Source organism: Anomaloglossus baeobatrachus, chromosome 2 (genome assembly GCF_048569485.1).
Source record: "Anomaloglossus baeobatrachus isolate aAnoBae1 chromosome 2, aAnoBae1.hap1, whole genome shotgun sequence".
NCBI classification, from domain to species: Eukaryota; Metazoa; Chordata; class Amphibia; order Anura; family Aromobatidae; genus Anomaloglossus; species Anomaloglossus baeobatrachus.
Window position 1 is genome coordinate 420,455,354 of NC_134354.1, and position 13,928 is coordinate 420,469,281.

General features: G+C 46.8%; 8 non-coding genes and 2 pseudogenes across 8 annotated transcripts; all 10 read right to left on the reverse strand.

Annotated features, from left to right (window-relative positions):
• Positions 1-711: 711 nt before the first annotated feature.
• Positions 712-902, reverse strand: LOC142293051 (U2 spliceosomal RNA). The gene has a single exon (XR_012751061.1). It is a non-coding gene; the product is annotated as a U2 spliceosomal RNA (small nuclear RNA).
• A 1,403-nt stretch (positions 903-2,305) lies between these two features.
• On the reverse strand, positions 2,306-2,496 carry LOC142293052 (U2 spliceosomal RNA). The gene has a single exon (XR_012751062.1). It is a non-coding gene; the product is annotated as a U2 spliceosomal RNA (small nuclear RNA).
• A 1,394-nt stretch (positions 2,497-3,890) lies between these two features.
• LOC142293053 (U2 spliceosomal RNA) lies at positions 3,891-4,081 on the reverse strand. The gene has a single exon (XR_012751063.1). It is a non-coding gene; the product is annotated as a U2 spliceosomal RNA (small nuclear RNA).
• A 1,402-nt stretch (positions 4,082-5,483) lies between these two features.
• On the reverse strand, positions 5,484-5,674 carry LOC142293091 (U2 spliceosomal RNA). Its single transcript, XR_012751100.1, has one exon. It is a non-coding gene; the product is annotated as a U2 spliceosomal RNA (small nuclear RNA).
• Positions 5,675-7,077: 1,403 nt separating this feature from the next.
• LOC142293054 (U2 spliceosomal RNA) lies at positions 7,078-7,268 on the reverse strand. The gene has a single exon (XR_012751064.1). It is a non-coding gene; the product is annotated as a U2 spliceosomal RNA (small nuclear RNA).
• A 1,404-nt stretch (positions 7,269-8,672) lies between these two features.
• Positions 8,673-8,865, reverse strand: LOC142293172 (U2 spliceosomal RNA). The gene has a single exon (XR_012751162.1). It is a non-coding gene; the product is annotated as a U2 spliceosomal RNA (small nuclear RNA).
• Positions 8,866-9,566: 701 nt separating this feature from the next.
• LOC142292734 (U2 spliceosomal RNA) lies at positions 9,567-9,708 on the reverse strand (annotated as a pseudogene).
• A 1,403-nt stretch (positions 9,709-11,111) lies between these two features.
• On the reverse strand, positions 11,112-11,304 carry LOC142293191 (U2 spliceosomal RNA). Its single transcript, XR_012751179.1, has one exon. It is a non-coding gene; the product is annotated as a U2 spliceosomal RNA (small nuclear RNA).
• A 688-nt stretch (positions 11,305-11,992) lies between these two features.
• LOC142292718 (U2 spliceosomal RNA) lies at positions 11,993-12,119 on the reverse strand (annotated as a pseudogene).
• Positions 12,120-13,522: 1,403 nt separating this feature from the next.
• LOC142293073 (U2 spliceosomal RNA) lies at positions 13,523-13,713 on the reverse strand. Its single transcript, XR_012751083.1, has one exon. It is a non-coding gene; the product is annotated as a U2 spliceosomal RNA (small nuclear RNA).
• Positions 13,714-13,928: the final 215 nt, after the last annotated feature.

The window sequence follows — 13,928 nt, forward strand, 5'->3', positions numbered from 1 at the left end:
GAGGGCTTTTTACAGTTTGTCTATTCCCAATTAGCCGTTTAAGTATACTTAATGAAAGTACTAATTCTTTCATAGGCCGCCCATTCTTAGTATTTGACGTTCCTTATATTGCGGTATCAGGCTTCACAGCAGGTTGCAAATCATTCATCACCCATGACTGTCCCCAATTGTGCTCAGAAGCTAAATGTCTCTCATGACCTCTCTTTTAGAATGTCCAAGAGCAAGCAAACTCTTCCTCCAGGAGGGGGAGCCAACAGATCACTGAAGCCATCATCATTGCTCAAAGAAAACACCAAAAACCAATGCATGATAGGAATAAACAGGTAACTTTATTTGGAGTGGAAGCGGAGAGATCGCACCAGATGCCAATTCTAGATCTTATCACACCTGTGGTCACTGCAGCAGCAGGTGAATCCACTTTGTCCAAAAGGGATCTATTCCATTCAATTGCAAATGATCTAGATAAGACAGAGGACAAGATACTGCAGCACGGGACATAGCCGAGTTGGTCAGGTTGAGTGGTGATGAGTTTGCTATTTGGATGAATAAAGAAAGTAAAAAGTGTGAAAGATAAAAAACAAAAGGAGGAAGTGTGAAAAGTGAATGGGCCAAATTGAGGTGCATATGAAGACGTATGCTTTCTTCCAATTCATTAAATCGGGCTAATATGAATCAGGTGAATTGAGTTCTGCTTTTGGAAACTGGGTTAAGAAGGGGTGCACCGGTCCTGGAGGTACTGCAATACCAGGTCAATGCGTGGAGTGGACAGAGCAAGCTCTTTTTCCATCTCCCTGTTCTAAAAATCCATTTAATATATGGTCCCCAGATAGGGGACGTATCAGATATTAAACTGATAAGAACAGATACTACACTTGATCTTAGCCAAAAGGCCGAGAAGCGATAACCAGAATTGGTTTGGGCCTCGAGTGGCACCCTGGCCTATGCCGGACACATCTTAGGGAGAGAGAGTGAGGGGAGACAAACCCACACCTACAGAAGACATTTTGTCACCCAAGCCAACCCTTGAAAATGCTGCTTTGCAGAGCAAAAACAAGAAGAATGGTGCGTTTTGCAGCCGCCGCCCACTGCAATGAATCTGAATAACTCCTCCTTTTGGGCGCAAGCAACTCCCCTCCCCCTTGCAGTCTTTCCAATTCATGATACATAAAGACGGACAGGACAGGTCGCCTGACTTCCCGTCACTGCCACCCTTTGCCATCCTTACCCGTAGAAAGCCCTTTCATCATCCCCAAACCCTAATCTTTTCCCTTTCCTTCCCAGCCCCCAAACCCTGCCCTCTGTACCCTTCTCACCACCCGCATCCCTTCTCCTATCATCCCCCTACCACCCGGGAAAAAAAAAAAAAAAAAAAAGCTTGCCCCCTCCTTCCACTAGCCCACCTCCCACCCAAAGAGAAACTTCTGCTGCGCAGCTAGCTTTCTAGGCAGCAGCGCTATTGTGATGTCAGCGGGGGGCATTGTGACAAGCCGCCAGTGTTCCGTCTCTTCATGTTGTGCACTGTTCAAACGGAAAATACATCAACAGGCAGACTACAGAAAAGCTTACTAACAAAGGTTAGAGAGGGGCTTTCTCAGAGGGCTTTTTACAGTTTGTCTATTCCCAATTAGCCGTTTAAGTATACTTAATGAAAGTACTAATTCTTTCATAGGCCGCCCATTCTTAGTATTTGACGTTCCTTATATTGCGGTATCAGGCTTCACAGCAGGTTGTAAATCATTCATCACCCATGACTGTCCCCAATTGTGCTCAGAAGCTAAATGTCTCTCATGACCTCTCTTTTAGAATGTCCAAGAGCAAGCAAACTCTTCCTCCAGGAGGGGGAGCCAACAGATCACTGAAGCCATCATCATTGCTCAAAGAAAACACCAAAAACCAATGCATGATAGGAATAAACAGGTAACTTTATTTGGAGTGGAAGCGGAGAGATCGCACCAGATGCCAATTCTAGATCTTATCACACCTGTGGTCACTGCAGCAGCAGGTGAATCCACTTTGTCCAAAAGGGATCTATTCCATTCAATTGCAAATGATCTAGATAAGACAGAGGACAAGATACTGCAGCACGGGACATAGCCGAGTTGGTCAGGTTGAGTGGTGATGAGTTTGCTATTTGGATGAATAAAGAAAGTAAAAAGTGTGAAAGATAAAAAACAAAAGGAGGAAGTGTGAAAAGTGAATGGGCCAAATTGAGGTGCATATGAAGACGTATGCTTTCTTCCAATTCATTAAATCGGGCTAATATGAATCAGGTGAATTGAGTTCTGCTTTTGGAAACTGGGTTAAGAAGGGGTGCACCGGTCCTGGAGGTACTGCAATACCAGGTCAATGCGTGGAGTGGACAGAGCAAGCTCTTTTTCCATCTCCCTGTTCTAAAAATCCATTTAATATATGGTCCCCAGATAGGGGACGTATCAGATATTAAACTGATAAGAACAGATACTACACTTGATCTTAGCCAAAAGGCCGAGAAGCGATAACCAGAATTGGTTTGGGCCTCGAGTGGCACCCTGGCCTATGCCGGACACATCTTAGGGAGAGAGAGTGAGGGGAGACAAACCCACACCTACAGAAGACATTTTGTCACCCAAGCCAACCCTTGAAAAGGCTGCTTTGCAGAGCAAAAACAAGAAGAATGGTGCGTTTTGCAGCCGCCGCCCACTGCAATGAATCTGAATAACTCCTCCTTTTGGGCGCAAGCAACTCCCCTTCCCCTTGCAGTCTTTCCAATTCATGATACATAAAGACGGACAGGACAGGTCGCCTGACTTCCCGTCACTGCCACCCTTTGCCATCCTTACCCGTAGAAAGCCCTTTCATCATCCCCAAACCCTAATCTTTTCCCTTTCCTTCCCAGCCCCCAAACCCTGCCCTCTGTACCCTTCTCACCACCCGCATCCCTTCTCCTATCATCCCCCTACCACCCGGGAAAAAAAAAAAGCTTGCCCCCTCCTTCCACTAGCCCACCTCCCACCCAAAGAGAAACTTCTGCTGCGCAGCTAGCTTTCTAGGCAGCAGCGCTATTGTGATGTCAGCGGGGGGCATTGTGACAAGCCGCCAGTGTTCCGTCTCTTCATGTTGTGCACTGTTCAAACGGAAAATACATCAACAGGCAGACTACAGAAAAGCTTACTAACAAAGGTTAGAGAGGGGCTTTCTCAGAGGGCTTTTTACAGTTTGTCTATTCCCAATTAGCCGTTTAAGTATACTTAATGAAAGTACTAATTCTTTCATAGGCCGCCCATTCTTAGTATTTGACGTTCCTTATATTGCGGTATCAGGCTTCACAGCAGGTTGCAAATCATTCATCACCCATGACTGTCCCCAATTGTGCTCAGAAGCTAAATGTCTCTCATGACCTCTCTTTTAGAATGTCCAAGAGCAAGAAAACTCTTCCTCCAGGAGGGGGAGCCAACAGATCACTGAAGCCATCATCATTGCTCAAAGAAAACACCAAAAACCAATGCATGATAGGAATAAACAGGTAACTTTATTTGGAGTGGAAGCGGAGAGATCGCACCAGATGCCAATTCTAGATCTTATCACACCTGTGGTCACTGCAGCAGCAGGTGAATCCACTTTGTCCAAAAGGGATCTATTCCATTCAATTGCAAATGATCTAGATAAGACAGAGGACAAGATACTGCAGCACGGGACATAGCCGAGTTGGTCAGGTTGAGTGGTGATGAGTTTGCTATTTGGATGAATAAAGAAAGTAAAAAGTGTGAAAGATAAAAAACAAAAGGAGGAAGTGTGAAAAGTGAATGGGCCAAATTGAGGTGCATATGAAGACGTATGCTTTCTTCCAATTCATTAAATCGGGCTAATATGAATCAGGTGAATTGAGTTCTGCTTTTGGAAACTGGGTTAAGAAGGGGTGCACCGGTCCTGGAGGTACTGCAATACCAGGTCAATGCGTGGAGTGGACAGAGCAAGCTCTTTTTCCATCTCCCTGTTCTAAAAATCCATTTAATATATGGTCCCCAGATAGGGGACGTATCAGATATTAAACTGATAAGAACAGATACTACACTTGATCTTAGCCAAAAGGCCGAGAAGCGATAACCAGAATTGGTTTGGGCCTCGAGTGGCACCCTGGCCTATGCCGGACACATCTTAGGGAGAGAGAGTGAGGGGAGACAAACCCACACCTACAGAAGACATTTTGTCACCCAAGCCAACCCTTGAAAAGGCTGCTTTGCAGAGCAAAAACAAGAAGAATGGTGCGTTTTGCAGCCGCCGCCCACTGCAATGAATCTGAATAACTCCTCCTTTTGGGCGCAAGCAACTCCCCTCCCCCTTGCAGTCTTTCCAATTCATGATACATAAAGACGGACAGGACAGGTCGCCTGACTTCCCGTCACTGCCACCCTTTGCCATCCTTACCCGTAGAAAGCCCTTTCATCATCCCCAAACCCTAATCTTTTCCCTTTCCTTCCCAGCCCCCAAACCCTGCCCTCTGTACCCTTCTCACCACCCGCATCCCTTCTCCTATCATCCCCCTACCACCCGGGAAAAAAAAAAAAAAAAAAAGCTTGCCCCCTCCTTCCACTAGCCCACCTCCCACCCAAAGAGAAACTTCTGCTGCGCAGCTAGCTTTCTAGGCAGCAGCGCTATTGTGATGTCAGCGGGGGGCATTGTGACAAGCCGCCAGTGTTCCGTCTCTTCATGTTGTGCACTGTTCAAACGGAAAATACATCAACAGGCAGACTACAGAAAAGCTTACTAACAAAGGTTAGAGAGGGGCTTTCTCAGAGGGCTTTTTACAGTTTGTCTATTCCCAATTAGCCGTTTAAGTATACTTAATGAAAGTACTAATTCTTTCATAGGCCGCCCATTCTTAGTATTTGACGTTCCTTATATTGCGGTATCAGGCTTCACAGCAGGTTGCAAATCATTCATCACCCATGACTGTCCCCAATTGTGCTCAGAAGCTAAATGTCTCTCATGACCTCTCTTTTAGAATGTCCAAGAGCAAGCAAACTCTTCCTCCAGGAGGGGGAGCCAACAGATCACTGAAGCCATCATCATTGCTCAAAGAAAACACCAAAAACCAATGCATGATAGGAATAAACAGGTAACTTTATTTGGAGTGGAAGCGGAGAGATCGCACCAGATGCCAATTCTAGATCTTATCACACCTGTGGTCACTGCAGCAGCAGGTGAATCCACTTTGTCCAAAAGGGATCTATTCCATTCAATTGCAAATGATCTAGATAAGACAGAGGACAAGATACTGCAGCACGGGACATAGCCGAGTTGGTCAGGTTGAGTGGTGATGAGTTTGCTATTTGGATGAATAAAGAAAGTAAAAAGTGTGAAAGATAAAAAACAAAAGGAGGAAGTGTGAAAAGTGAATGGGCCAAATTGAGGTGCATATGAAGACGTATGCTTTCTTCCAATTCATTAAATCGGGCTAATATGAATCAGGTGAATTGAGTTCTGCTTTTGGAAACTGGGTTAAGAAGGGGTGCACCGGTCCTGGAGGTACTGCAATACCAGGTCAATGCGTGGAGTGGACAGAGCAAGCTCTTTTTCCATCTCCCTGTTCTAAAAATCCATTTAATATATGGTCCCCAGATAGGGGACGCATCAGATATTAAACTGATAAGAACAGATACTACACTTGATCTTAGCCAAAAGGCCGAGAAGCGATAACCAGAATTGGTTTGGGCCTCGAGTGGCACCCTGGCCTATGCCGGACACATCTTAGGGAGAGAGAGTGAGGGGAGACAAACCCACACCTACAGAAGACATTTTGTCACCCAAGCCAACCCTTGAAAAGGCTGCTTTGCAGAGCAAAAACAAGAAGAATGGTGCGTTTTGCAGCCGCCGCCCACTGCAATGAATCTGAATAACTCCTCCTTTTGGGCGCAAGCAACTCCCCTCCCCCTTGCAGTCTTTCCAATTCATAATACATAAAGACGGACAGGACAGGTCGCCTGACTTCCCGTCACTGCCACCCTTTGCCATCCTTACCCGTAGAAAGCCCTTTCATCATCCCCAAACCCTAATCTTTTCCCTTTCCTTCCCAGCCCCCAAACCCTGCCCTCTGTACCCTTCTCACCACCCGCATCCCTTCTCCTATCATCCCCCTACCACCCGGGAAAAAAAAAAAAAAAAAAAAGCTTGCCCCCTCCTTCCACTAGCCCACCTCCCACCCAAAGAGAAACTTCTGCTGCGCAGCTAGCTTTCTAGGCAGCAGCGCTATTGTGATGTCAGCGGGGGGCATTGTGACAAGCCGCCAGTGTTCCGTCTCTTCATGTTGTGCACTGTTCAAACGGAAAATACATCAACAGGCAGACTACAGAAAAGCTTACTAACAAAGGTTAGAGAGGGGCTTTCTCAGAGGGCTTTTTACAGTTTGTCTATTCCCAATTAGCCGTTTAAGTATACTTAATGAAAGTACTAATTCTTTCATAGGCCGCCCATTCTTAGTATTTGACGTTCCTTATATTGCGGTATCAGGCTTCACAGCAGGTTGCAAATCATTCATCACCCATGACTGTCCCCAATTGTGCTCAGAAGCTAAATGTCTCTCATGACCTCTCTTTTAGAATGTCCAAGAGCAAGCAAACTCTTCCTCCAGGAGGGGGAGCCAACAGATCACTGAAGCCATCATCATTGCTCAAAGAAAACACCAAAAACCAATGCATGATAGGAATAAACAGGTAACTTTATTTGGAGTGGAAGCGGAGAGATCGCACCAGATGCCAATTCTAGATCTTATCACACCTGTGGTCACTGCAGCAGCAGGTGAATCCACTTTGTCCAAAAGGGATCTATTCCATTCAATTGCAAATGATCTAGATAAGACAGAGGACAAGATACTGCAGCACGGGACATAGCCGAGTTGGTCAGGTTGAGTGGTGATGAGTTTGCTATTTGGATGAATAAAGAAAGTAAAAAGTGTGAAAGATAAAAAACAAAAGGAGGAAGTGTGAAAAGTGAATGGGCCAAATTGAGGTGCATATGAAGACGTATGCTTTCTTCCAATTCATTAAATCGGGCTAATATGAATCAGGTGAATTGAGTTCTGCTTTTGGAAACTGGGTTAAGAAGGGGTGCACCGGTCCTGGAGGTACTGCAATACCAGGTCAATGCGTGGAGTGGACAGAGCAAGCTCTTTTTCCATCTCCCTGTTCTAAAAATCCATTTAATATATGGTCCCCAGATAGGGGACGTATCAGATATTAAACTGATAAGAACAGATACTACACTTGATCTTAGCCAAAAGGCCGAGAAGCGATAACCAGAATTGGTTTGGGCCTCGAGTGGCACCCTGGCCTATGCCGGACACATCTTAGGGAGAGAGAGTGAGGGGAGACAAACCCACACCTACAGAAGACATTTTGTCACCCAAGCCAACCCTTGAAAAGGCTGCTTTGCAGAGCAAAAACAAGAAGAATGGTGCGTTTTGCAGCCGCCGCCCACTGCAATGAATCTGAATAACTCCTCCTTTTGGGCGCAAGCAACTCCCCTCCCCCTTGCAGTCTTTCCAATTCATGATACATAAAGACGGACAGGACAGGTCGCCTGACTTCCCGTCACTGCCACCCTTTGCCATCCTTACCCGTAGAAAGCCCTTTCATCATCCCCAAACCCTAATCTTTTCCCTTTCCTTCCCAGCCCCCAAACCCTGCCCTCTGTACCCTTCTCACCACCCGCATCCCTTCTCCTATCATCCCCCTACCACCCGGGAAAAAAAAAAAAAAAAAAAAAGCTTGCCCCCTCCTTCCACTAGCCCACCTCCCACCCAAAGAGAAACTTCTGCTGTGCAGCTAGCTTTCTAGGCAGCAGCGCTATTGTGATGTCAGCGGGGGGCATTGTGACAAGCCGCCAGTGTTCCGTCTCTTCATGTTGTGCACTGTTCAAACGGAAAATACATCAACAGGCAGACTACAGAAAAGCTTACTAACAAAGGTTAGAGAGGGGCTTTCTCAGAGGGCTTTTTACAGTTTGTCTATTCCCAATTAGCCGTTTAAGTATACTTAATAAAAGTACTAATTCTTTCATAGGCCGCCCATTCTTAGTATTTGACGTTCCTTATATTGCGGTATCAGGCTTCACAGCAGGTTGCAAATCATTCATCACCCATGACTGTCCCCAATTGTGCTCAGAAGCTAAATGTCTCTCATGACCTCTCTTTTAGAATGTCCAAGAGCAAGCAAACTCTTCCTCCAGGAGGGGGAGCCAACAGATCACTGAAGCCATCATCATTGCTCAAAGAAAACACCAAAAACCAATGCATGATAGGAATAAACAGGTAACTTTATTTGGAGTGGAAGCGGAGAGATCGCACCAGATGCCAATTCTAGATCTTATCACACCTGTGGTCACTGCAGCAGCAGGTGAATCCACTTTGTCCAAAAGGGATCTATTCCATTCAATTGCAAATGATCTAGATAAGACAGAGGACAAGATACTGCAGCACGGGACATAGCCGAGTTGGTCAGGTTGAGTGGTGATGAGTTTGCTATTTGGATGAATAAAGAAAGTAAAAAGTGTGAAAGATAAAAAACAAAAGGAGGAAGTGTGAAAAGTGAATGGGCCAAATTGAGGTGCATATGAAGACGTATGCTTTCTTCCAATTCATTAAATCGGGCTAATATGAATCAGGTGAATTGAGTTCTGCTTTTGGAAACTGGGTTAAGAAGGGGTGCACCGGTCCTGGAGGTACTGCAATACCAGGTCAATGCGTGGAGTGGACAGAGCAAGCTCTTTTTCCATCTCCCTGTTCTAAAAATCCATTTAATATATGGTCCCCAGATAGGGGACGTATCAGATATTAAACTGATAAGAACAGATTTTTTGATTTAATGAAGCTTTCCAAAGCACCACAAAAATGCATGACCGAAGTCACACCAAAAACAGTGCAAAGGCTAGGATTCGTGTGGACCCCTCCGTGAGAAGAGGATCCCCAAAAATCAACCCCGTCCCTCCGAGCCAGAAGGCCACAGCGAGGGTCAGGGATCTTCGGTGCTCCCCCAAGCCGAAGCCTGGTTGAGCCTTGTTGTTGCTCCCAGCGTCCACCGAGGCATCTTACCCAAGTGGAGTAGGGAGCTACTAGTCGTTGGTTTCGCAGCCGAGACTGCCCGGACCGTCAACCGGTGTTGGTTTCTCAGCCCAAGGCTGACCGGACCTCCAACCGGGTGTTGGTTTCTCAGCCCAAGGCTGACCGGACCTCCAACCGGGTGTTGGTTTCTCAGCCCAAGGCTAACCGGACCTCCAACCGGGTGTTGGTTTCTCAGCCAAAGCTGACCCGGACCTCCAACCGGGTGATGGTTTCTCAGCCCAAAGCTGACCGGACCTCCGACTGGGATTATAAAAATTTCCCTTCTTAGCCAGAAGGCCAGGATAGGGCAATATGCTTGGAAAGTATGAATAGGCAAGGCGCGGCGTGCGACAGAGTCTGAGGCTTACCAGGGTCCCAACCTAGCAAGTTCAGACTCCCTCCAGGGTGTCCATTCCTGGGGCACATTGCACCATAACCCCCACACTTACTCAGTCTAATAGCCTCAATCCTGGTAGGGCCATGGTTTCCTCTAGATGGATATACTATCCTCCCAAAGTACTAACAAGTGCAACCTTCCAGTGTGCATTGCATCATTGTACTAAGGTGGCCGGAGCCTTAAACCACCTTTTCGAACGATACTACACTTGATCTTAGCCAAAAGGCCGAGAAGCGATAACCAGAATTGGTTTGGGCCTCGAGTGGCACCCTGGCCTATGCCGGACACATCTTAGGGAGAGAGAGTGAGGGGAGACAAACCCACACCTACAGAAGACATTTTGTCACCCAAGCCAACCCTTGAAAAGGCTGCTTTGCAGAGCAAAAACAAGAAGAATGGTGCGTTTTGCAGCCGCCGCCCACTGCAATGAATCTGAATAACTCCTCCTTTTGGGCGCAAGCAACTCCCCTCCCCCTTGCAGTCTTTCCAATTCATGATACATAAAGACGGACAGGACAGGTCGCCTGACTTCCCGTCACTGCCACCCTTTGCCATCCTTACCCGTAGAAAGCCCTTTCATCATCCCCAAACCCTAATCTTTTCCCTTTCCTTCCCAGCCCCCAAACCCTGCCCTCTGTACCCTTCTCACCACCCGCATCCCTTCTCCTATCATCCCCCTACCACCCGGGAAAAAAAAAAAAAAAAAAAAGCTTGCCCCCTCCTTCCACTAGCCCACCTCCCACCCAAAGAGAAACTTCTGCTGCGCAGCTAGCTTTCTAGGCAGCAGCGCTATTGTGATGTCAGCGGGGGGCATTGTGACAAGCCGCCAGTGTTCCGTCTCTTCATGTTGTGCACTGTTCAAACGGAAAATACATCAACAGGCAGACTACAGAAAAGCTTACTAACAAAGGTTAGAGAGGGGCTTTCTCAGAGGGCTTTTTACAGTTTGTCTATTCCCAATTAGCCATTTAAGTATACTTAATGAAAGTACTAATTCTTTCATAGGCCGCCCATTCTTAGTATTTGACGTTCCTTATATTGCGGTATCAGGCTTCACAGCAGGTTGCAAATCATTCATCACCCATGACTGTCCCCAATTGTGCTCAGAAGCTAAATGTCTCTCATGACCTCTCTTTTAGAATGTCCAAGAGCAAGCAAACTCTTCCTCCAGGAGGGGGAGCCAACAGATCACTGAAGCCATCATCATTGCTCAAAGAAAACACCAAAAACCAATGCATGATAGGAATAAACAGGTAACTTTATTTGGAGTGGAAGCGGAGAGATCGCACCAGATGCCAATTCTAGATCTTATCACACCTGTGGTCACTGCAGCAGCAGGTGAATCCACTTTGTCCAAAAGGGATCTATTCCATTCAATTGCAAATGATCTAGATAAGACAGAGGACAAGATACTGCAGCACGGGACATAGCCGAGTTGGTCAGGTTGAGTGGTGATGAGTTTGCTATTTGGATGAATAAAGAAAGTAAAAAGTGTGAAAGATAAAAAACAAAAGGAGGAAGTGTGAAAAGTGAATGGGCCAAATTGAGGTGCATATGAAGACGTATGCTTTCTTCCAATTCATTAAATCGGGCTAATATGAATCAGGTGAATTGAGTTCTGCTTTTGGAAACTGGGTTAAGAAGGGGTGCACCGGTCCTGGAGGTACTGCAATACCAGGTCAATGCGTGGAGTGGACAGAGCAAGCTCTTTTTCCATCTCCCTGTTCTAAAAATCCATTTAATATATGGTCCCCAGATAGGGGACGTATCAGATATTAAACTGATAAGAACAGATTTTTGATTTAATGAAGCTTTCCAAAGCACCGCAAAAAATGCATGACCGAAGTCACACCAAAAACAGTGCAAAGGCTAGGATTCGTGTGGACCCCTCCGTGAGGAGAGGGTCCCCAAAAATCAACCCCGTCCCTCCGAGCCAGAAGGCCACAGCAAGGGTCAGGGATCTTCGGTGCTCCCCCAAGCCGAAGCCTGGTTGAGCCTTGTCGTTGCTCCCAGCGTCCACCCAGGCATCTTACCCAAGTGGAGTAGAGAGCTACTAGTTGTTGGTTTCGCAGCCGAAACTGCCCGGACCGTCAACCGGTGTTGGTTTCTCAGCCCAAGGCTAACCGGACCTCCAACCGGGTGTTGGTTTCTCAGCCGAAGCTGACCCGGACCTCCAACCGGGTGTTGGTTTCTCAGCCGAAGCTGACCCAGACCTCCAACCGGGTGTTGGTTTCTCAGCCGAAGCTGACCCGGACCTCCAACCGGGTGTTGGTTTCTCAGCCCAAAGCTGAACGGACCTCCGACCATGATTATAAAAATTTCCCTTCCTAGCCAGAAGGCCGGGATAGAGCAATATGCTCAGAAAGTATGAAAGGGCAAGGTACGGTGTGCTACAGAGCCCAAGGCTCGCCGGGGTCCCAAGCCAGCAAGCTCAGACTCACTCCAGGGTCGTCAGTCCTGGGGCACATTGCACCATAGCCCCCACACTTACTCAGTCTAATAGCCTCGATCCTGGTAGGGCCATGTTTTCCTCTAGATGAATATACTATACATCAAGAGTACTAGCAAGCGCAACCTTCCAGTGTGCATTGCATCTGCCGAGCCTCACAGATACTACACTTGATCTTAGCCAAAAGGCCGAGAAGCGATAACCAGAATTGGTTTGGGCCTCGAGTGGCACCCTGGCCTATGCCGGACACATCTTAGGGAGAGAGAGTGAGGGGAGACAAACCCACACCTACAGAAGACATTTTGTCACCCAAGCCAACCCTTGAAAAGGCTGCTTTGCAGAGCAAAAACAAGAAGAATGGTGCGTTTTGCAGCCGCCGCCCACTGCAATGAATCTGAATAACTCCTCCTTTTGGGCGCAAGCAACTCCCCTCCCCCTTGCAGTCTTTCCAATTCATGATACATAAAGACGGACAGGACAGGTCGCCTGACTTCCCGTCACTGCCACCCTTTGCCATCCTTACCCGTAGAAAGCCCTTTCATCATCCCCAAACCCTAATCTTTTCCCTTTCCTTCCCAGCCCCCAAACCCTGCCCTCTGTACCCTTCTCACCACCCGCATCCCTTCTCCTATCATCCCCCTACCACCCGGGAAAAAAAAAAAAAAAAAAAAGCTTGCCCCCTCCTTCCACTAGCCCACCTCCCACCCAAAGAGAAACTTCTGCTGCGCAGCTAGCTTTCTAGGCAGCAGCGCTATTGTGATGTCAGCGGGGGGCATTGTGACAAGCCGCCAGTGTTCCGTCTCTTCATGTTGTGCACTGTTCAAACGGAAAATACATCAACAGGCAGACTACAGAAAAGCTTACTAACAAAGGTTAGAGAGGGGCTTTCTCAGAGGGCTTTTTACAGTTTGTCTATTCCCAATTAGCCGTTTAAGTATACTTAATGAAAGTACTAATTCTTTCATAGGCCGCCCATTCTTAGTATTTGACGTTCCTTATATTGCGGTATCAGGCTTCACAGCAGGTTGCAAATCATTCATCACCCATGACTGTCCCCAATTGTGCTCAGAAGCTAAATGTCTCTCATGACCTCTCTTTTAGAATGTCCAAGAGCAAGCAAACTCTTCCTCCAGGAGGGGGAGCCAACAGATCACTGAAGCCATCATCATTGCTCAAAGAAAACACCAAAAACCAATGCATGATAGGAATAAACAGGTAACTTTATTTGGAGTGGAAGCGGAGAGATCGCACCAGATGCCAATTCTAGATCTTATCACACCTGTGGTCACTGCAGCAGCAGGAGAATCCACTTTGTCCAAAAGGGATCTATTCCATTCAATTGCAAATGATCTAGATAAGACAGAGGACAAGATACTGCAGCACGGGACATAGCCGAGTTGGTCAGGTTGAGTGGTGATGAGTTTGCTATTTGGATGAATAAAGAAAGTAAAAAGTGTGAAAGATAAAAAACAAAAGGAGGAAGTGTGAAAAGTGAATGGGCCAAATTGAGGTGCATATGAAGACGTATGCTTTCTTCCAATTCATTAAATCGGGCTAATATGAATCAGGTGAATTGAGTTCTGCTTTTGGAAACTGGGTTAAGAAGGGGTGCACCGGTCCTGGAGGTACTGCAATACCAGGTCAATGCGTGGAGTGGACAGAGCAAGCTCTTTTTCCATCTCCCTGTTCTAAAAATCCATTTAATATATGGTCCCCAGATAGGGGACGTATCAGATATTAAACTGATAAGAACAGATACTACACTTGATCTAAGCCAAAAGGCCGAGAAGCGATAACCAGAATTGGTTTGGGCCTCGAGTGGCACCCTGGCCTATGCCGGACACATCTTAGGGAGAGAGAGTGAGGGGAGACAAACCCACACCTACAGAAGACATTTTGTCACCCAAGCCAACCCTTGAAAAGGCTGCTTTGCAGAGCAAAAACAAGAAGAATGGTGCGTTTTGCAGCCTCCGCCCACTGCAATGAATCTGAATAACTCCTCCTTTTGG